The sequence below is a fragment of the Nycticebus coucang genome, chromosome 2 (assembly GCF_027406575.1).
Source record: "Nycticebus coucang isolate mNycCou1 chromosome 2, mNycCou1.pri, whole genome shotgun sequence".
NCBI lineage: Eukaryota > Metazoa > Chordata > Mammalia > Primates > Lorisidae > Nycticebus > Nycticebus coucang.
The window spans coordinates 34,650,380-34,677,165 of NC_069781.1; positions in this window are offsets into that span (position 1 = coordinate 34,650,380).

The following is a 26,786-nucleotide window of genomic DNA, read 5'->3' on the forward strand; positions in this document are numbered from 1 at the left end:
GGAGCATTTCTGAAATATACACTAAAGAAGCACAATAATTAAGCAGATTGATAACATTTTTTCTTTGTTGAAACTTCATGAGGATATAATTAGTTAAGAAAAAGCCATTGGGAGCGAGGCAACAAGGAAGCTCTTAATGTATACAATAAATGAAGAGAAGCTCAAATAATTTTTTGAGACATTAATATATATTCCAAAAATATGACAAAGAATAAATTATCCATGATTTGAATATGAAACCAAAGAAAGGGCATTAATATTAACTGAGTTGAGCATAATAACGATTTTCAAGCAGTATTTATTTGCCACTTTATAATCTCAAAAAGTATGAAAATTTCCCCCATTATCAAAACTCACAAATTATTAGACTATAAGGATTGCCATTTCATTATCCTTTATTATACAAGATTCATAAAAATTGCTCACTGATTGCTCAATAAACACAAGAATAAAAAGTTTTTAAAAACTGATAAAGTGTTTCAGGGACAAAAATAGAATCAGGAAAAATTATATTTTAATGTTTGAGAAGATATTTGGAAAAGTAAAAAGTATCACTGTATGTAGGCCTAAGATTTCTGTCCCACACTGTTAAACATTGTTTACATCCTTAAAAATGTTCAGCAGCCAGTATTCTGTGATGGTAAAGCTATTCTTCCTCATTCATTGTTGGCACCTGCCTTATACCTGTGGAGCTATGAGAAAAATCAACAATATTCCACTTTAATTAGCACTGGAATATAACTATCTTAAGGAAATCATGAATGTTTCACTTTCATGCATTTTGAAAAGCTCCTATACCTGAACAGGAACAACAAGTATTCTTATGAGGCCCTTACAGAATCTTAGCTGATTAGCCAGCTTGGAGTTTTAAGCAGCTGTGCAGGAAAATTATTTTGAACCTGAATATGGATTTTTATGATGCCACATAGCTTTTGTAAATAAACCTGAAGAAATCTACACCTGTGCTTTTAGAATGTTGGGGAACTTATTAGACGGAAGCTTTTTTGGATTAAAATGTACTACTGCAAATTTGTTTTGAGATAAGTCAGTGCTTTGGCATTGCCCCATGTGTTTGAGAAGCATAAAAATTCTCAAATGAAGTTTTCAGCAAATGCTGAGAAGGATAATGACAGGAAAGAAGCATAACAAAATTTCTGAGGCAGGATGGAAATATAATGTTGGGAAGAGGTTCTTCAGTGCTTGGAGTAAAAATGCAGCTTGAGGAGCATTAAGCAAGTAGATTAAAAGAGGGAGAAAGCAGCAGTTCAGAAAAAAAACTCCCAGACTTAATAATTAGCTAGATTTGAACACTTATCACACACAATCTGCCTTTGTGACTTTGAGTAAGTATTTTTTCTAAATTTTTACACTTCATCACTACCATGAATATAATAGCTGTGAATATATTGTTTTATATTAATTTAAACAAAAAATGTATTACATCTCTGACTTAACATTGATTCTCCAATAAATTGTCTATACTGTCCGTGATAAGATTTTTATGATTATGTCATGTTCCATGTGAAAAGGGTCTACCCTGGCCCAAGCCTGGCACATTAGTTACATTAGTAAAGAGGTATTTGTTATCTCTCTAGTGGTCACATCTCATGGTACCCTTGTTATTGAGGTGATAGGGTTCCTTCACTAGAATGAGTTTTTTTTCTGATTTATGACAGTACCCCTCATTTTAATTTGGAACCTTTTCACATTTCTTCAGTTTGTTTAATTTTGGATCTTATAGATTATTACAAGCTAGATATAAAACTAAAAGATAACTGCTTTGTTTCTTTCTGTATTTATAGACACACATCAACAAATGCTTTACAATATAATACTAATGTCTAGCTAAATAAAATTAATAAAAATTGAGATTACGTATAGTGTGATTTCTATTTTTAATAATTATTTTCCTAAGTTGTGGGACCCTGGGTAATTTTTATTTCCTTTTGTACTTTCTTATTCCCTATTTTTAGTTTTAAGAGAAGTATTAGAAACGTTTACCTCAGATTAGAGAGAATGATTTTTATTAAGTAATTCTAAGGATTAGTTTACCTAAGCCCAAAGCATCTTTGACAACATTTATTTTTTAAATAAGAAAAATTAATACATATCTGTAAAAAGTGTTTTCTGTTAATTTTGTTTGTTTGTTTTGGCTAATTTTGTCATTAAAATCAAATGTCTATCTGCCTCACCACATAGTGTGCTCCGATTGTATTTTGGCTTTGACTCTGCCATTTCTGGAATGTTGGGGAGGAGGAAGGAAGAAATTACTTCTCCAAGTGGTGTGTTGTATTCCTACACAATTTCCTGGGCAGCTGATGGATCTCTGGAGAAGCACAAGAGAGCTTACTACAGTGGAAAACTTGAAGGAGGAATTGTTCATCTTTAGGCTTTCATTTGGATGCCTTAACATTGTTTGAAATGTACCATTAATAATTGTTTTGTTACTGGCTGCTTCCCTTATTTGCATGTCAACTCCTGTATGTACATCCCTTACTCTGTTGCCTTTGCTTGAGATGGTACTGCTAACTCACAGACCTGGATGGAAATGGCCTCATTAAACACGGAAGAAAATCTGGCAGGCTTACTTTTTGGAATTCGACAAATCGGTAAGGCTTAATATTCATGGCTTGGTGTCAGAAGCAGATACACTTTTGGAGATCACTTTTTTTTTAAATGGCCTTTTTTCTTTGTATTGTGATTCAGTAACACTTTGCACTAAATTGTGTTAAATTGTTCAGTGGCCATTTCTGTACTAAAGAGGTAGAATCTCAAATTTGTCTTGGGATTAGACTCATTCCTTGTTCCACAAACTTGTTGTACCTTTTTCCCTGAATTATGTCCACCATAGTGAGATGTTTTGGGTTGTACATTTTGTTAAAAAGATTAAATAATTTATGAATTGTCTTGGGCACATTTAACTTTATTTTTCATGTGTTAATTACTGAATAAATGCATTAATCTCAGAAAAAGAAATAAAAATTACATAAGTATTACAAACAGTGAAAAATGGTATGTTGAGCAAAGAAAATATTGTGTGAGTAAATTTAGATAAACATATGACAGCTAAACCAATATTTACATTGCATAATATGGGCTAAAATAGTAGAAGTAAATAATTCTAGTAGAATGATTGGAATTAAATTAGTCTATGTTAAATAAGTCCACAATTGGGTGGTGCCTGTGGTTCAAGGAGTAGGGTACCTGCCCCATACACCGGAGGTAGTGGGTTCAAACCCAGCCCCAGCCAAAAAAACTGGGAAAAAAGTCCACAATTAACTAAATATTCAGAATTTCACTCAAAAATCTTTTCAAACCCCTAGTATCAAATTGTATCCCTCTACTAAGTGTTTTCATAAACTATATTAGTACCTTTTGTAAAAAAGTATTCATTTACAATCATATTGATTATTTGAATAAAATCTGTTCATACCAGCCATGTAAACTTTCCATGACATGGGACTTGCTCCCCATAAACCCACTGTGGTATCTCCAGTATGTGCATAGCCCATGACACACTGATGGAGCATCAAAAACTGTGGATTATGTAAACAAATAAATGAGTGGAGATAAGAAGATAATAAACACCACAGAAAAATTAAGTTAACTTGGAAGTTAGAGAAGGCATCAGGAAAGAGATAATCCTGTATTGTGTTTAAGACAAGCAAATAATTTCTCCGGGAAGAAAGAGTAAAGAACATTAGAAGCATATAAAGCAGCATAACCAAAAAACCCTGTGAAATGAAAAATATCATATGCTAGTATTCTCAGAACATAGAGGAAAATGGAACTGAGGATGAACATACCTTATTATGGCCAGGACCCTAGCCATTTGTATTGATATTCCATATAAGCTTAGAAGAAACAAAATGTGTTGTCCAATGTTGGTTGTAATGGGTTCAGTAAACAAAGCTGTTAATTGGGCCTTTCAAATTAATCTATGAAGTTTATTATATTCCCTCGATTATGTAGTGCTAATTATGGTGGATTACATATGTTTCAGTAAAATGGTACATTTGTTATTTTCTCCATATTTCATTCCTTTTTTTTTTGCTTTATATAATTTGAAACTACTTACAGGTGCATTATACCTTCTTCAAAATTTAAAATTTTCATAAATATACAGTGATTTTCTTTGTCTCTAGAAATGTTTTCATCTTCAACCTCTGTTTCATCAGATAATAAATCTATTACAATGTCAGCTTTCTTTAGGCTGGTTTTATCTTATGTATCTATCTTAGCCTTTAACTTTTGACTTTTATACTATCTTTAATGCTTACCTCCTCAAAGAAAGCAAGTAAAGGTACTTTTTAGTTGTTAATTCTGTTTAACTATCTTGATATATTAACTAGAAAGTTTAAATTAGAAACATTTAGTTTTATTTCAATAATAAATTAATTTGATAGGCTTACTTTGTCCTTTCTATTTGTATATCTTTTTCTAATTGTTTTCTCATCTACTTTTTGATTGATCATAACTATTTTCTTTATTCATATTTTCCATTATTGTTATCATTGTTAGCTAGGTATTCTTTTTATATTTTGGTAGAGTATTTGAAAATCTTAACATGGTTTTTAAAATAGGTGTAAGTTTAATGAATAGTTTTTAACTTACCCTAACCTGTCATACCCTATACCTCCTTCATCTAGGTGTGGCAGGTGCTTGGGGCAGGATCAAGGACAGACAGTAGCCATACTTAGACACTCACACTTGTCCTTCTTTCCTAGGTGTGGCAATTGGTTGAGGCTACACTAAGGTAGGATGCAGGCCTACATCTACATACTTAAGTCACAATGGAGTTGTCACTAACATAGAAAGGAATCACAAAAGAAGTTAGGTGGGCGCATGGTATAAGTTCCAAAATAACAGCTTTATTATGATTGTTTTGAGATTGATTAGAAGGGAAGCAGAACTGTCACATTGGATATTTGGAGTTGCTGATTTGAAATGCAGAGGGAAAATACCTGGAGTTTCTGCTTGTTTGTTTGTATTTAAGAAACACCAACAAATAGAAAAATGTGAAGGTGTTACTGGGTGATATTGCCCAAGAGGGCTTTCTGGTAAACAAACAAGGAAAGAACCAAGATGTTTGAAGTCAGCACAGTTAAGAATTTGACCACCAGGGCCGTAAGAGGGATGAAAACTTTTGATAATACATTTACTTCAGCATTTCAGTACTGCCTTTCTCTCCTTTCCAATTGCCATTGATAATGAAGAATACATTGTGGTATTTCCCTACATTTTCATGCCGTTATTCATTGAATAAAAAAGAACTCCCAAAGGTAGTTTCAAAATGTCACTGCACTTTTCCAATATAATGATGGAAAAACATGAGGTTGTAGGTATAAAAGTTGAGAACTGATCTTTTTCAAGAAAAATTTAAAACCATCAATCTTTTGAAAATGTATTCTATTTCATTACTAAAAGTTTAGCTCTTTTTCCTACAGTGAAATCTATTGGACATTTCTGTGGAGAGTGATATTCAACATTTTTCTCTGATCAAAGAAATACCATACCACCACACGCAGGATGCTTTTTATGGAAGTGTTTCCATGCTTGTTATGAGTTTTGTGACACAGAATTACTGAAGATTTGCAGGATAATATTTATAAATAAATATATCCTACATCAAGCACACAAAGTGAACTCAGTGTGAGTTTAAAATGGCTTGCTATTCTTACAGAAGCTTAAGGGACCGGGGCCCCCCTGAGGCACGCACAGAGTTAGCTTGCCTGGAGTTAAAATTTCACAAGCCAATTCTCAGAAGTTGTGCACCCTGTTAAGCCTGAGGCCAAAGGGCATACTGCCCTTCCTCAGAGATATGGGCCAGAGGGTTGACGTATGTTAAAAACATATTGTCAGAGGTCTATAGGCACTCTGCCCTGAGAAGAGACACAGTCGTTATTGCATGCTGAGTAAACTGAGTGAATGCTTCAAGGTACTGTTCCATTAACTCTGTTCCCCTGTGGCTGCTTTCTTCGTTGTGATCTTTATTTAGATACCTGCCCAAGAGATTAACCAGTGTCTAGAAGAGGATGTTTACTGCAGAAGTGATTGTGTTGATGTGGTAACAGGATATTTCCTTACAAGTTAATTTCAGATAGGTAAAATGAGGTAATGGTGAAACTAACAGATGATAGATTAAGTGTGTATGTGACTAAAAGTGTATAAAATCAGATCCCTGAATAAAGAACTTCACTACATGTCATCTCATACTGTGTAGTCTGTTTCTTGTTTACCCTTAATAATTTCAGGAGTGAGCTTATGTACATGGCAATGCTGCTGTTCTTTCACGTCTCTGGTCATGCAACATATTGACATAGTCGGCAGGAGGAGGGGATCGTGAAGGAGCAGAAAGCCTTTCTGGACGCTGGGCTGGAGGACAGCCACCTCCACCAGGACACCTTGGACAGAACTTCGCTGAAGCTGTTTGAGGTAAGCTTGAGAACCCTGTAACTGGAACGGTGCAATTGCCAGAGTGGGACATCTCTAGCATAGCAAGAAACATGGGAGGAAATAATATGAGTCTTCAGCTCTCTTCCTCTTTGGAGGACCAGTATATTGCCATTTTTAAAACTCTGATTTCTACCACTAAAATTCTGGTAAAAACAAGTAACCTGTGGGAACTTTTCTGTGTGGTTGTTAAGCATTCCCACTGGTTCACCCCGGACCAGAGAGTCCAGCTTAATTTGAAAGTCTGGAAAAAGTGAGTCAGGCTCTGCATGGTGCCCAACACAAAGGCAATTTTCTAAGCAGAGAATATGGGCAGAGTGTCAGCTGGTTCATATCGCATTGGAACCATTTCGGACATGTCTGAGCAAACCTCCAAGACTAAGGAGATTGGTGCTGATGAGTTTCCACCCCCACTTCCTTTGCCCAAGCTTGGTCAGTTAGATCAGCCACAGCAGGCTGCGGAAAGTCCCAGAGAACCTGAACACGAATATGATATTCCAGAGTCCCATTCTGAACCCGAGCCTAATAGGCCAGCTAAGCCTACTAAGAAATATGTGGGTGACTTAATTAGTCTAGGGAGTGATGTAAAGAGCTCTCTGGTATGAGTGGAAATGGCTGAGGAATCAGCTCAAAAAGAGTCTGAGTTTGAACATCTTAAAAACGTTATGGCTGAAAATTTTCAAACAAATAATCAAAGAATTGCCTTCTTAGAAAAGAAGGGAGCTGAAATGCTCTCCTCTAGAGCAAGCTCTAAAGCAGGTTCTTGTAAAGATGTGCTTCCACCTTAGAAGCCTTTAATTCCTTCTGCACCAGCAGATCCTATGGTCTGGAGGGAAGGCACCTTACATTGTAATGCTCCACCAGGAATCTATCCTGTGTGACCTAATCCCCCAGATACTCACTTCATTGCACAGTATCACTTTCCTTTAGATGTTTCTGAATTGGCTATATCTAATGAGAACTCAGCTCAAATTCTAGAATTGGATAAAAATAAAGAGCCTGTTATACAATCATATCCTGTTTTCAGGGAAATTCAAGAGAATTGTCAATTAGGAGCTGCTCAACATGCTCCTATAGAAGTAAAATTTTTGAAAACAATGAAAGATACCGTTTATGCTTATGGACCTACTTCTCCTTTTGTGATTGGCATTTTAAATTCATATTGCACAAATCATATTTTTATTCCTGCTGACTAGAAAACTTTAGCTCGTGCTACCTTGAGCTCTCGTCAATTTTTACAATTCAAGGCTTGGTGGCCGGGAGAGGCAACTTTGCAAAACCGAGCTTGGGGCACTCCAGTTAACTCTTTAATGGGTCCTGGCCCTGAGGCTGACATTCACCAACAGCTTCAATTAACGCAAGACTTATTAATGCAGGTTAAAGATGTTTGCATTAGAGCTTGGCAAAGACTAGAGGAAAAAGATGGGGTTAAATTGTTTGTAAATTTAGAAGGACCAGCCAATTAAAAAAACCCTAGAGTGTTAACTTGAGGCAGAAAAAGAATCACAATGGATAGAACAGTATATCCCACAATCTCAAATAGATAGAATTGATGATGTTGGTCATTTATATATATATGTGTTTCCTTCCGATCATTCCCCTACTGGCCTGTTAACACAGGAAAATAATTTCATAGAATGGTGTTTTCTACCTAATAAGACAGTTAAGAAAATGGAAACATATATATAAAATGGCTGCAATAATTTTAAAAGGACATCAAAGATTTAGACAATTAATTGATAAAGACCCTAAAAGAAATTTGTTCCTCTTAATAATTCTCAAGTTAATAATTTATTTATCATCAACACTGAATGGCAAATTGCTCTTTCTGATTACCTAGGACTTATAGACAACCATTATACTAAAGATAAAAGAACTAATTGGATATTACCAAAAATTATTAAAGAACATCCTTTAGATAATGCTCTCACTTTTTATACTGATGCTAACAAGAAGGGAATTGTAGGATATGTAGGAGAAGAAATACAAAAGGTCAAACAGTCTCCTTATCAATCTGTCCAGAAAGCTGAGTTATTTGCTATAGTAATGCTATTAAGTGATTATCCAGATAAAGATCTAAAAATAATTAGTGATTCGATTTATAGTACCACTGTAGTACAAAATATTGAGACTGTTACTTTAACTGAAAGTAATTCAGAATTAAATTTATTGTTTCAAAAAGTACAAAATTTAGTAAGAGCCCAAGTAAAAGGTATTTATATTACACATATTACAGCCCATGCAGGATTACCCGGACCTTTCTCAGAAGGAAATCATATGATAGATCAATTAATAGGGTCAGTACTTACTGCCCAATAAGAACATAATATTCATCATTTAATGATCTAAAATCATTAAATCATTAAAATAGAGACATGGCATCACTTGGCACTCTGCCAAAGCCTTAGTCTGATCTTGCCCCACTTGCCAACCTTTAGTTAGCACCTCCTTTACTCAAGGGAGTTAATCCTTGAAGATTGAAATCTAATCAACTATGGCAAATGGATGTGAATTAATTTCAAGAATTTGGAAAAACAAAATATATACATCATACTGTGGATATTTATTCTCATTTTTCATGGGCAACAGCATTATCTGAAAAAGCAAATGCTGTCATCATGTATCTGTTGGAATTCTTTGCTACTATGGATAAACCTGAAACTATAAAAACAGATAATGGATCAGCATATATTTCAAATAAATGCAGAGTTTTTTTATCTCCATCAAATAAATCATATAAAAGGGATTCCACAGAGTAGCACAGGCAAAGACAAAAATGGAACATTAAAAGATATGCTGACAAAACAGAAAGTGGAGGGACAGTATACCTCCCCAAGAAACAGATTATCTTCAGCTCTATTTGCTTTCAATTTTTTAACTTTGAATGATAAAAATGAAACTCCAGCATCTAAGCACTGGAGTGCAGTCACACCACCATCTACTGACCAACCAGTATATTACAAGGACAACCTAAATAATCAGCGAATTCCCGCCACTGTTGTAAAATGGGGAAGGGGATTTGCTTATATTTCTACAGGAGACTGTAACTTTTGGTTTCCAGATAAAAATATTAAACTCAGAAGTGTTACCCGTGAAGAAAGACAGCAGAGAAACCTGATGGAATTTCGAGTGAATAAATTAGCCACAAGATTCTGGTGCCTAACCTTGACCCACAAGAATGGGAAGAGCAAGAAGATGACGGCAGTGCACCCAGAAATGGTGACCATGCAACAAATGCAGAAACTGGGGAAAGCCGCTGTGACAAAAAGCAGACAAAAGCGTAAGGTAACACCTGTGAATTTTTTTTAGCAATGTTTTCTTTCCTTACGTCAACTGTAGAAGGAAAGGAATTTCATTATTGGACTTATGTCCCTAATCCACCGCTTCTGCAATGGGTTAGTTGGACGGAACCCACAGTCCCCATATATGTAAATGAATCTGTATGGCTCCCTGGTCCCTATGATACCAGAGGACCATTTAAACCTGAAGAAGAGGGAATGAAGCTTGTTAATTATACTTCTAGGGTCATCGGCCCTCCTATTTGTTTTGGTCAACAATATCAGTGTTTAAATATGACTGTACAGTACTGGCTAAGTCATTATGACCGGCCAGCTTCTGAGAATGATGGCAAATGTGAGACGTTTATGCTAAGTGCCAATTCCATCTCTAGTTTTATCCCAGGTTTTACTCCTATGGATGTGGAAGCTCCTTCTTGTAAGGAGCACAGTTTTACATTACAAAAGGAATGGGGGCATTGGACTAGATGTAAAGGAGATCAAACATTTTTCTTAACTAATACTTCTAAAGGTCCTATAATGGACTGGAGTCCAAAGGCAACTTTACTTGACAGTAATAAAAGACCTATTAACATTGAGTTGCCAAGAGATGAGGCTACCTATCCTATGAATAAAAATAAAATTAATATTAATATGATAACATCTATGAGTTGGACAGATGTTGGGTTTGCACCCCCCTGAACCTGGAATTTATGGCCTTCCTAAACAAAATCACTTGTGGAAAGTAGCAACAGCCCTAAAACCTAAGAAAGGTTGGACTGGTGGATTGTTGTATCATCAGACCACCACACCCCATACTTACGGTATGAAATTTACTGTTCATGATGAAAGATACATTCAAGCTTGTGTTCAATTACCCTTTGTGTGGCTTAAGGGCAACATAAAGGGGAATGAAAAATCAGGAGAATTGTTTTGTCCTGTGTGTCAATTATTTACTTGTATTAATAGTTCTCTAAGTTTTGCTCCTCAAAAGGAACAGCTATATTTGTTGAGAGCCAGGACAGGTGTGTGGATGCCAGTAAATTTAACAAGGCCATGGCAAGAATCTCCTGCCCTGACAGTCCTTCAACTTCTGGCTGATGGAGTCTTGAAAAGAACCAAGAGATTCATTGGACTTTTGATTGCTGCCACTCTGGGAATTATTGCAGTGACAGCTTCTGCTGCCACCTCTGGGGTGGCTTTGACTCAAGGAATCAGAATACATAATTTTGTGGCTGATTGGCATAAGAAATCTGAACAATTATGGACTGCTCAAAAACAGATTGACACTGAATTATATAATGAAATCACTGATTTAGAACAAGCTGTTGTTATGTTGGGGGATGAGTTAGTTAGCTTAAAGAAACATTTGAAGTTAAAATGTGATTGGAATGTAACTACTTTTTGTATAACTCCTGGTAAATATAATGACAGTAAATTTCCTTGGGGGAATGTTAAAAAGCATTTGTTAAACCATGATAATTTGACTAAGGAAATTGTAAATTTACAACATGAGGTATATTCCACTTTTGAAAATAAGTTACAAAAAATAGAGGGAGATCAGATTTTACAAGGCATAGCTGATGGAATTGAACAAATGAATCCTATGCCAAAAATACAAGGACCTATAGGATGTTCAGTAGGATCATTAGCATTATTTTTAATTATTGCTTTCATTTTGTATTTGATTTGTGAGAAAATGAATGTTATGCACAAGTGTTTGCTTTAATGATGACAGATATGAATAATATACGTCAAAACAGAAAGGGGAAATGTAGGATAATATTTAGAAATAAACACATCCTACATCAAACACACAAAGTGAACTCAGTGTGAGTTTAAAACAGCTTGCTATTCTTACAGAGGCTTAAGGGACCTGGGCCCCCCTGAGGCATGCACAGAGTTAGCTTGCCTGGAGTTATAATTCCACAAGCCAATTCTATGAAGTTGTGCACCCCATTAAGCCTGAGGCCAAAGGGCATACCACCCGTCCTCAGAGATACGGACCAGAGGGTTGACGTATGTTAATAACATATTGTCAGAGGTCTATAGGCACTCTGCCCTGAGAAGAGACACAGTCGTTACTGCATGCTGAGTAAACTGAGTGAATGCTTCAAGGTACTGTTCCATTAACTCTGTTCCCCTGTGGCTGCTTTCTTCGTTGTGATCTTTATTTAGATACCTGCCCAAGAGATTAACCAGTGTCTAGAAGAGGATGTTTACTGCAGAAGTGATTGTGTTGATGTGGTAACAGGATATTTCCTTACAAGTTAATTTCAGATAGGTAAAATGAGGTAATAGTGAAACTAACAGATGATAGATTGTGTATGTGACTAGAAGTGTATAAAATCAGATCCCTGAATAAAGAACTTCATTACACGCCATCCCATACTGTGTAGTCTGTTTCTTGTTTACCCTTAATAATTTCAGGAGCGAGCTTATATACCCGGTAAAGCTGCTGTTCTTTCACGTCTCTGGTGACACAACAAGATTGATCGCAAGAAATTTAATAATACATTCAAGTGCAAGAAATACATCAAAAGTGTTTTCCTTGTCCACAATTCATCAAAAACACTGCTTAGAGAACATTAAAGTATGAAGCAAAATAAACATTTTAAAGTAATAAAATCATATATGATGAGGTTCCAATTCAGACTGAAATATCAAGGATTTTATTTATTAGCGGATGTGAATTCATATAATGGTACGACTTATTTGCAATATTACCTGGTGGAGATTTAATGACAAATAGTATATATTTGATTTCTGGGGAGATACTTGAATCTTCTTTCTATTTCTTCTGAGGCTTTAAATTTTCAGATATTTTCATAGAACTCTTTTACTTGTCACCTTCCAACTGAAAGACTTTTATGATAATGAGCTTACTCATTTAAAGAGTAAGAATGCTCTACAAACTACAATGTGCAGAATAAATGCTCATAAGTGTCATATTAAACTAAGAACAAATGTACATACAAATGTCTTTTACAAAACCAGTCTTTCATCACTGTACTTTTTTTTTGTATTCAATATGACATTTCATCATGTTTTTTATTTTCCCTGAAGTTATTCAGAATTAATTTATATTTTTTCTGTTTTATTTTAGGTTCCTTTCAAAGGAGATTCACAAGAAAAAGATGACAATGTATATTATATATTTTATTTTAGGAAATGTGGGTTGAGACATAGGTACATGAAACAGGGTCAGCAAGGAATTCAATAAAGGGTGATTATTAAACAGGTTATTCTAGAGAAACAGAAGTCAATCCCACATTTATATTTTGTAAGGTGTGAAGAACATACCCTAGAGTTATCCCAAATAAAGAGCAAAGAGGTTTGGGGTATTCAGACGACTCTCCTTCCATTTTGTTCCCAAAGATATAATATACCTCCAATTTCAAATATCTTCTCTAGCTTAGTGTGGTCCTACTATAAGAAAAAAAATCAACAGACAGAGAATCTGAGGTGTTTGTAGCAAAGCACCATGAGTGGGTAAAGGTGAAATATGGGATGGAGTGGACAATATACTGCCAGCATTTCTTACACTTGAAAATGGTATGCATTTTTTTTTTGCTAAACATTTACTCATATAGAAATTTGAAACATTAATATATGCATGTTCTTACAACAAAAATTGTGCAATGTAATTATTTCATTATAAATAGATAGCAATGGATTTTTTGTTCTTTTGCATGGTTCTGATATGTGTGAGGTTAGTCACTATGTCATATTACCTGTGAATAAGTACGAATGTCACTTCTCACTCTACTACTTGGAAATCACCATGTGAATGACAAATATACACCGTGGCAAATGACTCTCGAAGTCTGTCAGTTATTGGTCTCTGTGGATCTTTTATTTTTGTTTGTGTAAATGAGAAAGTGCTCATGTGGAAAAGGATAATGACATCATAGAGAAAGTGAGTGCATAGCAACATCATATTTAAATAATTTTTGAGCTATTTCATGATAATGAAAAGTGAAAAGTAAAATCTTAGAAGCTAAATGTTAGAAAACATATCACAATTCACCAAGGCATAGAAAAGATGCTAACTTCTTATCACAAGTTAAACAATAAGAAGGGGGCAACTCTTCGATCTACTTTTAAAACATTTTTATAAGAAATGAAATGATATATCAGTGTTTCTATATTAATTTACATTGTATTAAGTACGCATTAGTTTTACCAATTTTTCAATTTTCTATACATGTATAGGACATGTGTAGGAACCATTTCATTTCTTATACATTTGTGTCTGTTATACATTTATAATAGACAGTAAGAGATTTTTTAATGTGTTGGTGAATGGTTTTTAAAGACCAAGACAAAATTATAGATTTTACCATTGATTTTTAAGTTTTCTTATGATTTAACTTGTCGTGGTTATTTATATGGTCCTACAACAATGTATAGTAGTGTGCAGGATTATGTAGATATAAGCATATTAATACATGTGTTTTTATGTGCTTATGTATACATATGTGAATATGCATACATAAATACATGTAAAACCAAAACTATTTATTCTCTACCTGAATGGCTTTTAACTTAAGTCTCTCTTGTAGCCAATTTTTAACATCCTCTTTAATATTGTTGTACATGTGTTTTGTGTTCATATAAATATATTAAAACATATTCGTATATATTAATGTTTATCTTATTTGCTTTATTCAGATTAAAATCGTTATAATAAATAAATACACAATAAAATCTAAATTTCATCTTAAACACTTAACAGAAGAGCCTAAGCATTTGTGTCTTCCATAATTCTCTTCATGTAGATCTACATAGTAAACACACACACATACATATATTGAGCGGTTCAGTTCCATTTTTTATTTTATGTTTTTACAAATGGACATCATTTCTCTCAGCATCACTGCTAAAAGACTGTTTCTACCAGATTAATTTAGCATCTTTGTTGGCAATACATTCTGAAGTACTTTGTTCTATTTTGTTCTGTGGGATCTACAAGTCTTTGTTCACCTCAATATCAAACTGACTTGAGTACATACCTTTTCCCTAATCTTTAGAGAAAAATCAGATTTTGAAAATTTCTTATGACAACAGCCATGGATTTTCATACATGCCTTGTACTATGTTGAATGACCTTCCTTTTATTGAATGATGTACTGGTAAAGGTTGTCTGGGAGTAGAGAGGAGGTCCTGCTTTGTGGCACTTGCAGGTTACATGGTATAAATACTGCTGCTGGAGCCACATAAATCTATCACTGTGACACTGAAATGCAAAATACTTAATCTGCTCTCTCAGGCTAGCTCTATCACATCATGGCTTCTAGTGCCATGGTTGTTGAGAACTTTTATCACTCTTACTAAGTGCCACTATATTTAGAAGGATCATGTCTTTTGTATAAATTAACCTCATTTTATTATGCAACATCCCTCTTTATCCTTTAATAATCACTTTCTTTTGTGATTAATTGCCTCAATTTAAGTGGTTCATGTGGTCTTTTACTCATGCATCTTTGCTTTCTATTAAAATCTAGAAAAAAATTGTAAAACTTAAAGGCACTGGGAGTGTTTATCAGACCTCCCATTCTCCAGAAAAAAACTCATTTTCCAGAAAAAGAGCTAAAACCATTATTCATTCATTTATTTATTTAGTGTATGCCTTTATCATAAGGATGTTGTAGGGATATAATTTTCTGTGGGTACAGCTTTTACTATGCTGAATAGGTTTTGGTATCAAGTTTTCTTTTCTCATTACTTTCTCAGCATTCTTAAATTTTTAGTTTTGATTTATATTTCGGTAAAAGAATTATACAGGAACAAAATATAATCAAAGAATACTGTATCCTTAAAGATACAGTAAAGTAAAGATGTATCCTTATTAAATGTATTTATGTTTTCTTATAAATACTTTGCACATTATTATTACATTTTCATAGTCATGACAAAGGCTGTGTACTCACTAGTACAGGGTTTATAAAATTGTTCAGATATAGGTACAGATGTATACCAGTTACATCATTTATATTACCAAATTTTCTTGATCCAAGGTAAATTAACGTGTTTTATTATAATTTTTAAATGAAGAATTTATTATATTTTGGTTCTTATGTTGTTTGGTATATTCAGTTTTAAAATATTGTAGTATTTTCATGTTCTTCTGAACAAAAACAAGTGAACTCATTTTATCTTCAATATCTATATAATTTTTGAAAGATGTGTTAGTTTACAAGTATTTATCAAATGACAACCACATGCTAATCTTGAGCACCTAGAGGGACTCTTCTTTTCATTGTGTTTTTTAATTTTTTTTTTTTTTGTAAGGAGGGATAGTTGCCAGGGGAATCATGGATTTAGAACATAATTCATGATGTAATATGTTTATATTATTGTTTAAAGGTGGAAAGCATATAAATACATTAAGATAGTCTTTTTGTAAAAGTAGTAGCAAGAGTATCTGAATCTGAAATATGCCTAATCCATACTTAATTTTCTTACCAATATCTTCTAATATTTTATTTTTTCTTTCATTCTTTCTTCTGAAAATCTTCTGAATTTTTTTTTTTCACACTTTTCTCTTCTTAGGTCTTCCAATCTCTAGCCAGATAAAGTACTTTAAATCTAGGAATCTCTATGCCAAACATTAGACTATTAATTATCTCTCCTTACATAGTATGTGGAAAAATATGGAACCTTCAACTCCTTGTTATTCATTTCTTAATGAGTCATCTTTTCAAAGATATACCTCCCATTGCAGTCAAGATTTTAAAATAGACATTTACTGTCCATAATTCTCTCTCTATACACATACACACACACAGGGTGTACCAAAAAAAAAAATGTGTGCCCATTTTAAGAAAGGAAAAGCTGTATAAATTTGTAATATTCAAGTCATGTTTGACTTCTGCAATTACAGGCGGTGCTCGATTCATCTTTTGTTATCAGTATATATTGCATATTATAAATTTAGTACAGCTTTTTCCTTTCTAAAATGTGAATACTTTTTTGCAGCTTCTATCATTACTTATCTCTATCATATTTATTGTTTTCAGATTAGAAATATATTTGAAAGGTTGCTTCTTCACTCATGTTTCAAAATTAGTTTGCAATGTAGAGGAGAAAGAACTATTTGTTCTAATATATTTGATGCTTTGCAGAGTCACTGACACAACTCAAAAGCCCATTGCAGAAAAGTATTAAAATAGTTACATTTCAAATTGTTTCTTTCGTTATAAATGTTTAAGTTATATTGTTAAGCAAGTACCATAGTAATTCTTCTCCCTGGTGGCCAGACAAAAAGCTCTTTTTTGATGGGGAAAAGGAGCATAAAAATAATCGAATCTGCCACATTTATAAAAATTGTATTCACTAGTCTTTATTAAGTTTGCTTTTACAACTTTCACTGAGAGGGTTTTTACAATGCATTTGGTATTGGCAAGGGCTTGATAATTCCCCAGCATGTATGAAAGTACAAAATAACACTTCCAACCTTTAAGACTAAACCCTCTGGTAAATACCACAGATGCCAAATAGCTCTAGCAGGTGCTAAATTGCTACCGGTGTATCACCTTGGGATATGATAAAGATAAATGGAACGCGGTGCATTTTCCCAGTATTCCACAATTACTGGAACACCTGTGCTAAACAATATGGTGCTAATGCACTGTAAACATCTTCACAGTGCTCAAAGGACCTTGTAGTTTCACATTTGAACTTGCTTTGCAGGGCCTCAGCTTCATGTAGGTGGTAGAAGCATTTCACCTGCCCTTGACACTGCTACTACATAAGGACATATCATTGTCATGCCAGTGAAAGCTTTCTTTCTTCTCCCTCCATCCAGTTTTTAAACCTTTCTTCCCTTCTTAATGCACTTAATATTTCTTCCTCCCTTTCTTATCTTACTGTGTTCCGCTGTAGGAATGTGTATGTCTTCTTTTGCTTCAGATGAATTGTCTTCATTGCCTTGCTTTAACACCAAAAACTCATTTCATTGTCAGCAACACTAAAAATTGTTATCACTGCTGCTCTGGCACCTCTCTCTTTGATTAAATCACCTTTGACATATGTAAGCTTTGATAGACAATATGGAGACTTTAGATATGACAATAATACATCAAAGGGAAATACTGCAGACATATTTTGATAGATGTGAATGTGGCATTTTAATATGTGAATATCTTACCAAAGGCAATCATTTAAAAACAAGGGCTCTGTGTGTGGATATTCTAGTGGGTTTACAATAACAAGCTCCAGAATCACTGTGAATTAAGCTTCTGTTATTTCTCTTACAGACTGTTTTTACGATAACCTCTATTGAGATAGGATTCACATACCAGACAATTCAACATGTGAAAGTGTGTAATATGAAGTTTATGGTATATTTACATGGTTGTGTGACTGTTAGTTCTGGCGGAGGGCAATCATGGGGCAAGGAAGTGACTAAGGGCAGAGAGCAAAAACTGAACTGTAGCTAGGACCCAAAAGCAGCTAATTTGAAAACATTTTTCCTCCACTAAAAAAGAATATTCCTATATCCCTCCCAGTCATTCACTATTCCCTCAAAGCCCACCCTCTTCAGCCCCAAACTATAATCTATTATGTGTTTCTATTCTATAGCTCTGATTTTATTATATGAATATTTTAAATATAATCTTTTTATGTTTTAGTAATTTTACTTTTAACTAAATGTAGATACATTTTCCGCTGTGTTTCATAGAACTTTGTCAATGTGACTTCATTTTTCTTTTTTTTTTGGTTCGTTTTGCAAAGACCATCTTTGATTTGTACATCTGCCCAAGTTATTCTCTACTTTTAGGCTACGTCTGTCTTGCCACCAGTGTCTGTGCACCTTTGTATAGTCCCTCTTACAGACTGAAGTCTCTGCAATTTGTCTCGTATAGACCTGGTAACTGTTTTTAAATTTCATCATTTCAAGCTTGATATATGTCTTATTTCTGATGTTCCATCTCTGTCAGGGTTCGGACCAGTTGTGGAAAATGAAAGGGAAATTCTGAGAAACTGTGTATTTATGCATGCCAGAATCTAAACTACTTTTATGGATTTAGTTGGAATACCTTTCACGATTTGAAGCTTTCTCTGAAATAAACATAAAAGGTTTCTCCATGAAAAAGAAAAAAAAAAAGGTTTCTCCATAAATCAAAGGGGTATCAAGCTTTTAACTCTACAGATGTGTATGTTTCTTATTTATTTATATTGTATTTTCTTTTTAAATCCTGATTTGAAAACAAGAAGCCCTGTGACTCTCCATAAAAAGTAAACATGTAAGAGGCATGGAATGCTTTATCAAACTAGCTTCCAATGCCATTGAAATCTGAATATTTCTTAGAATCAAATTCCAGAGTCACCAAAGAGGCTTATTCAGGAGTGATAATTCTTTGAAAATGATAACATAAAGTAGATGCAAGCTAAAGAAAGATCTGATCATCTCTGAATCTACAGTGTTACTCAATCCTCAACAGTTTTAAACTCCAGAAATGACATCCTGAATCCACAGGTGCAGACACAACAGACTCTGATTCATGGAATAGTGGAGAAACAATATATATATATATATTTTTTTTTTGGTTTTATCTGGAAACATCCTACTCTTGAACTACAATAACTATAACTTTCACTGTGAACTTACTGTTTGGAATGAATAATGCTGAAATAAGAAATTTATTAGTAAAAGAAAATTATTATTCATATATGCACAAAAATATAAAATGGTATGAAATGTTCATAAGAGTTTAATATAATTCTGTTTAAAGACATTCATTGCTGTTTACTTGAAGGCAAAGAATAGTCTCTTTAGAAACAGAGCAATAAGGGCAATGACATCTCAAGTTTAAAACATTGGATAAATAAGTCAACTTAGAGTCATTTCCCTCACTCATTCATTTACTCAGCAAACATACATAGGAAGGCCTTTTGACTCACATTTTAGAAGCGATTTTAGTATATCAAATTATTGCTTTTGGAAAATAATAATTATAATATAAGTACAATAATTATTATTAAAATAATAATTATAATAATTATCTGCTTTGGAAAATAATAATGTATCAGTTTATATAAGCAAAAAACTATGAGCTGAGTTGTTGAAGTTGAACTGACAGACCTCTCCTGTGTTTTATCATCATAGTACTGCTTTTTTTATCTGAAGAAACATCCATTTTCTGAATGAATTTTAATGATATAAACATATTAAAGAAGGATATGAGTCAAAATAACCACCTTGGAAAGTTAAACATATTCAACTAAAAAGGTAATGAAGTGAAAAGAAGTGGAGGGCGCAGTTCTAGCCTGGGAAGTATGCCCAAGTTTTCAATAAATGAATAACGGAAATGTTTGCATAATAATAATCAATCCTTCCAATAATGAGTTGGCTGTCAGAATATAATCATGCTGAGTAATTAAATTCAAATGAATTCTGTTGCTAAGTCAGGCATATGCTTCGAATTATCAGCAGAACCAGGGACCTCTCCCAGTTGCCTGCCTTGAGCTGCTCACCTGGGTCAAGTTAGAAGAGTTTTTACACTAATAGCTACAATTTCCTTCTGTAGAGGCTTTGCTCATTAGATCAAGTTATTAAGCAGTGTCTGCTATGAGAAGGTAGAGTGGAATGAGCTGGAGATTTAGAGTCTATTAATCTGGTGGTGTATACCATGCTGCTAGCTCACAGACGCTTGCCCAAATCTTGGTCTTAGTTCCATGCCATGTCTCAGAGTGAAATAAACACTTGATTCTTACCATCTTCCTATTCCTTTCACTGCAATGACTCCAAATTTGTACCTACAAAATAAAAATAGTTTAATATTCTCTACCTCCCTTCTTCCTCCTTCATTTCCCTCCCTCCCTTTTCACTGGTACTCATATTTTCTTTCTCTCTCCACACACTCACTCATATACATGTATACCCACACATCATCTTCCCTCATACTTTAGCCAATGCTATCAGATCCTCACTCTAGAAACTCTATGGAATTATCTAATCAAAATATATTCCTAGACAAAATGGATCCCACTCAAAGAGGAATGCTGATAGATGCTATTAAGAGTTAATACATAACTTCACATGACTTTACAGTAAACTGCAAATACATAATGATTAACAGCATAGACTCAGGTGTCAGACGAATCTGACTTGAAGTCATTCTGCTGCAACTAACCAGGTAGATGATCTGAATAAAGTTATTTTAAAGAACCTCAGATTCATTAAGCGCATTATAGAAAAAATAATACTAGTTAATTTTGTATAATCATTTTGAAAATTAAAAATGATAATGCTAAAAAAATGATAATGCTAGAAATAGCCTAGTACATTGCTTGAAACAAATTAAATACTCGGGTATCTAATAATTTATATTTATTATTTTATTTAACCATGAACACCTAATTATCTACTATATAAACATAAAAGTTACTAATTAAAAATGTGATCACATTTTATTTTCTATTCTTTTTTTTTAGCAGTGGGTAGTTGAGGATATTTTCTAATTTGAGATCTTCATTAGAAATATTATAACAGTAAATTTCTCTACTCTGACTCAAGCAACCTTTGAATGACTTTTTTCTCATACTTGATTATGTTCAGATTTTCCTGGAATTTCAAACAAATGGCTTCTTTTGTTCATCAGATGGAAACATGGAGAAACATGTAGGGGTTGATACGAATGTTCTATACATTAATTTTATAGTTGTTAAAAAAGGAAGATATACTATACAGACTCACTCTGACCCAAAAAAAGGTAAGGAAAAATAAATACTTTCCAAGTTAACATGTAAACGCATATTACTGAAAACCAAAACCTCAAGAAAATTACAACAAAGAAAATCTCATGTATGAACACAGATTCAAACATTCTAAAAAACAAATTATGTAAATCAAACTAACTATAAATTTTATTGTATAAAAATGATGTACATGAGAGTGTATTCATACATATAGTAATAATTTATTATGACAAAAGGATGGAATTCCAGAAATTCAATTATGATATGTTATCATATCATATGTTAACACTGTCTCAAGATTCTTGTAAGGGAAGATAAAAAGAAATACTGCATGACCATATGGACAGATTTAGAAAAAGCATTTAATAAAGTATAATACATTCATTTCAAATCTGCAGACTATATATATAATCTACTTCAATCTAGTAAAGAGAATTCACAAAGAATTTACAGGAAACACTATGCTTTATGGTGAATTGTTGAAACTTTCCCATTAATATCTAAAAAGAAAAAAAAAGCCCCCAAATACTTCTCTTGTTCAACATTATACTGATGAATCTAGATATCATAATAATACAGAAAAATAAACGAAAATAGGGTAAAAGATTAGAAATAAAGTTATGAAGACATCACTTTTGTGCACAGTAATAGTGGATACAATGCCACAAAAACTAATAGAATTATAGACTATTTATTTGAATTAAGTAAATATGTGTGTAACAAGTTCATTGTGGACAAAGCCAGAATGGAAAAATATTATATCAGTACATTTCAGCAATAAATAGAATATAAAAAAGTTTTAATATTAACATTCCAGTAACCTCAAACCTAGCATATCCTTGGCATTACATTTATTTAAAAATGTTCAAAAACTTCACATTGAACATTGAGTTAGAATAAAGAAAATTAAAATTACCCAGATAATGGGTAGTTTTTAGTATGTATGTTTTTAAGGCTTTTTGTATTAATGCCCAATTATTTTAATGTTTGTTATAACTGTAAATTTAAAATTTAAATTTAAATTTGCTTATTAGCAGATTTAAAAATCCAATCTATTTATATATGTTAGACATATTTATTTTAGATTCTTTATAATTTTCTGTGAACACAAATATGATCTATGGGAATAAAGATTTTTTTTTCAATTTGTAAACATTTTACAAATCATAGTACAAAGTTGAGCAGATTGGAAAAGTGGGCATCCAATAACTTTTAACACTGATATGGTTGCAAGTATGTATAAAACATAGGTAATTAAAACACACACTTTTTTTTTTTATTGTTTGGGATTCATTGAGGGTACAATAAGCCAATTTACACTTATTGCAATTGTTAGGCAAAGTCCCTCTTGCAATCATGTCTTGCCCCCATAAAGTGTGACACACACCAAGGAAGACACACACATTTTATTTTAAAAGACAAGATGTGGGGGCGGCGCCTATGGCTCAGTCCGTGAGGCGCGGCCCCATATACCGAGGGTGGCAGGTTCAAACCCGGCCCGGACAAACTGCAACCAAAGAATAGCCCGGCTTTGTGGCGGGCGCCTGTAGTCCCAGCTACTCGGGAGGCTGAGGCAAGAGAATCGCTTAAGCCCAGGAGTTGGAGGTTGCTGTGAGCTGTGTGAGGCCACGGCACTCTACCAAGGGCCATAAAGTGAGACTCTGTCTCTACAAAAAAAGAAAAATAAAATAAATAAATAAAAAAGACAAGATGTGGTCAGCGCCTGTGGCTCAGTGAATAGGGCGCTGGCCCCATATGCCGAGGGTGGCAGGTTCAAACCCAGCCCCGGCCAAACTGCAACAAAAAAATAGCCAGGCGTTGTGGCGGGCGCCTGTAGTCCCAGCTGCTTGGGAGGCTGAGGCAAGAGAATCGCGTAAGCCCAAGAGTTAGAGGTTGCTGTGAGCTGTGTGACGCCACGGCACTCTACCCGAGGGCAGGACAGTGAGACTCTGTCTCTACAAAAAAAAAAAAAAAAGACAAGATGTAAGAATGCATGTTGCATGTTTCCATTTATAAAAATAAGAGAATGAAAATGTACTTGTAAGCCAATGTTTTGATCACTTTGGAGAGTAGGATGACCACTTGGATTTTGAGGAATATGAGATGTTCTTCATTTCTTTTCACTTTGTGATGACCAAGCTGTGAATTATGCTCTGTACACTTTTATGTGTGTATTTTATGCTTTAGAATAAATGTTATAAATTAATAAAAACTTTCAGAGCAGGGTGGAGCCTGTGGCTCAAAGGAGTAGGGCACCGGCCCCCTATGCTGGAGGTGGCGGGTACAAACCCAGCCCCAGCCAAAAACTGCAAAAAAAAAAAAAAAAAAACTTTCAGAGCAGAAAGAAGTTACATCATATGATAAATTAAAAAATTCGAATGAAAATAGAGAATACAATATAAATAAATAGAGATTAATGAGTGTGTATTATTCCCTTATATAAAGATAAACAAATGTAAATCCATATTTAAATGGATAAACAAAAAAGCTTAATCACATTGATATGTAAGATGGATATTTCTTTTTACCTCAAATATGTATCTACCTTTTAAATATTATACAAAGATATTTAAAAATTGAGAAAGCAGATTTAAAGATTAATGTGCACCAAGGAATGAGGATTGGAGTGGGGATTTTTGACTACAGAGGAGTAGCATGGAGGAGCTCCTCTGTGACATGGAAATAGTTTCACATCTTGATTCTGGAGTAGATTATATGATTTTATGCATGTGATGAGATTGCATACAAATCCATATACACATGAGTGCAAGCACAAAGTAGAATACTGAATGAGTCTGTATTCTAGTTAACAGCATTAATGTGCTAGGTCAATTTCATTGATTCAGTATTGTGCTAGTCCTAAGAAGACGTCATCATGGAGAGAAAATTAGAGAACCTTATATAATCTCTTTGCAACTTGCTTTCAGTCTATCATTATTCAAAAATAAAACATTAAAACAAAATATTAATGATCTATCTGTATTTGAAAGTATTTTCTATACATGCTGACAGAAAATAGATGACATTGTTTAAATTATCAGTAGCCTTAAAATAAGTAAATAACAATATGAATTTGGTAAAAAAAAAAAGTAGTGTGAAAAATTAGAGTGGATTAATAAATAACTATGGATAATTAAAAGACAGGGATATTTCCTTAATCTTTACCATTTAAACTTTTAAAAAGTATGGAGAGTTTAAAAGTAGCATGAGAATGATCACTGCTTATTATTTGAAAATTGTTATATCATATGCACGTAATTTTTCAATAAATAGTACTTGGATTTTAAGTGACTAATTACCCTGTTAATTCCATAACCCTAAGAATCTATCTGTAATAGGTGAGTCTGTTTGTTTATTTTGGATGGTAATTAATTGTCATCATTTTGCTCCTAGGAATGAAACAACGAAGGCCTGGAAAACAAACTTTCACAGTTATTTTCTTTTTTTTTATTATTATTATTTTTTTTTTATTGTTGGGGATTCATTGAGGGTACTATAAGCCAGTTACACTGATTGCAATTGTTAGGTGAAGTCCCTCTTGCAATCATGTCTTGCCCCCATGAAGTGTGACACACACTAAGGCCCCACCCCCCTCCTTCCATCCCTCTTTCTGCTTCCCCCCCCATAACCTTATTTTCAAAGAAATAACTGATGAGGCTCAGAGAGGCAAGTAGCTTCACAGCCAAGCAGTAGCAAAAACCTCGAGGGTCTTTTGTTGAACCAGGAAAAATCCATAAGTGCAAGATGCACAGAAAATACAAGGTTAATTATAGATAGGAAGAAACAAAGAAGTTTTGCAATGAATTGAGGAAACAAGGGAAAGAAGGACAGAAGAGATTATCATGAGATTATAAAGTAAAAAGAAATGGGTTACAATGACTTGGTGGTAAACTTTAACTTCCCTATTCCATGCTGATAATCTATGTCTTAACCCTTAAGTAATTACAACCTCTGAGCCATTTCCAGCATGTGATATGTAGATCTACATCTAAACTGCTGAGCACCCCTGACCCCACCCCTCCCAGCAGTGTGCTGCAGGTACTGTGTCCAGTAGGGTGAGGGGAGGATAATTTGTTAATTTTAAACATATATATTTTAACCTTCGAAATATTGTTCTTTTACTTAAAAGGCTCATGTACAAATTCGTGGGCTAACTGGTGCCTGTTATTCACATCAAGGTATTTTCTGTGATATTTTTTAAAGTTCTTTTATAATGCTTAGCTTTTCTAAAAACTTATTTTACCTTTTCTTTTTGTTTTCATATTAGGTCCCTCTGGATATACACTGACAATAAAATGGCCTTGTATCAATGGCTTGAGTTTTATGCTCCTGTGTGGATAATATTTGTAGTTCTTTTTTTTTGTAGAGACAGAGTTTTACTTTATGGCCCTCAGTAGAGTGCTGTGGCCTCACACAGCTCACAGCAACCTCCAACTCCTGGACTTAAGCGATTCTCTTGCCTCAGCCTCCCGAGTAGCTGGGACTACAGGCGCCCGCCACAATGCCCGGCTAGTTTTTGGTTGCAGTTTGGCCGGGGCCGGGTTTGAACCCGCCACCCTCAGTATATGGGGCCAGTGCCTTACCGACTGAGCCACAGGTGCCGCCCATATTTGTAGTTCTTATGTAGAGAAGCATACGCTGAATTCTGAGCAAATTGGATATCCTTACCGCTTCTACTACTTCCCTCTTCAGCCTTTAAGTACCTCGTATCTGGCTATCCATTAGACAGTCTGCTGGGAATCTTTGTAATGACCTTATCAGTTGCTATTTACTGGAAGCGGGGGTGGGGAAGCTACAGAGGTTTCCCACTACTTGTACAATATGCTGTACAATTTTTTCTTATGAATCTTTTTCCTGGTTTTCATTGCCTATCCTTGATTTTGGCCTCCTGATTTCAGCTTCTTGGTCTTCAGCTGACATGCTTTGCTGTGATTTTCTATTCCATTTCTGGCCCTCAACAATATTTTGTCAATCTGTCAATTGACAATCATGTTTGTCAATTTATAATAAAGATGCAAAATAAACTGTTAAAGCTTCATCTTCTTTTATTTATTTCTTTTTTATTGTTTGGGGTTCATTGAGGGTACAAAGAATTAGGTTACACTGACTGTGATTGTTAGGTAAAGTCCTTGTAATTGTGTCCCTTCCATCTTTCTTTACTCTCCTAAAATATAGCCAAAATCTTAGAGTCTTTAAATCAGAAAGCTTCCCTCCTTGCAGAATATGCTAAAGTCCCCATTATTTTGAGATTTAATTGAGGGTAAGTGTGAAGCTTTATAAAATATTAAGGGGTGCTTTAAATGAAGATATATACAAGTAAATTAAAAGACAATACATATTATGAAATATATA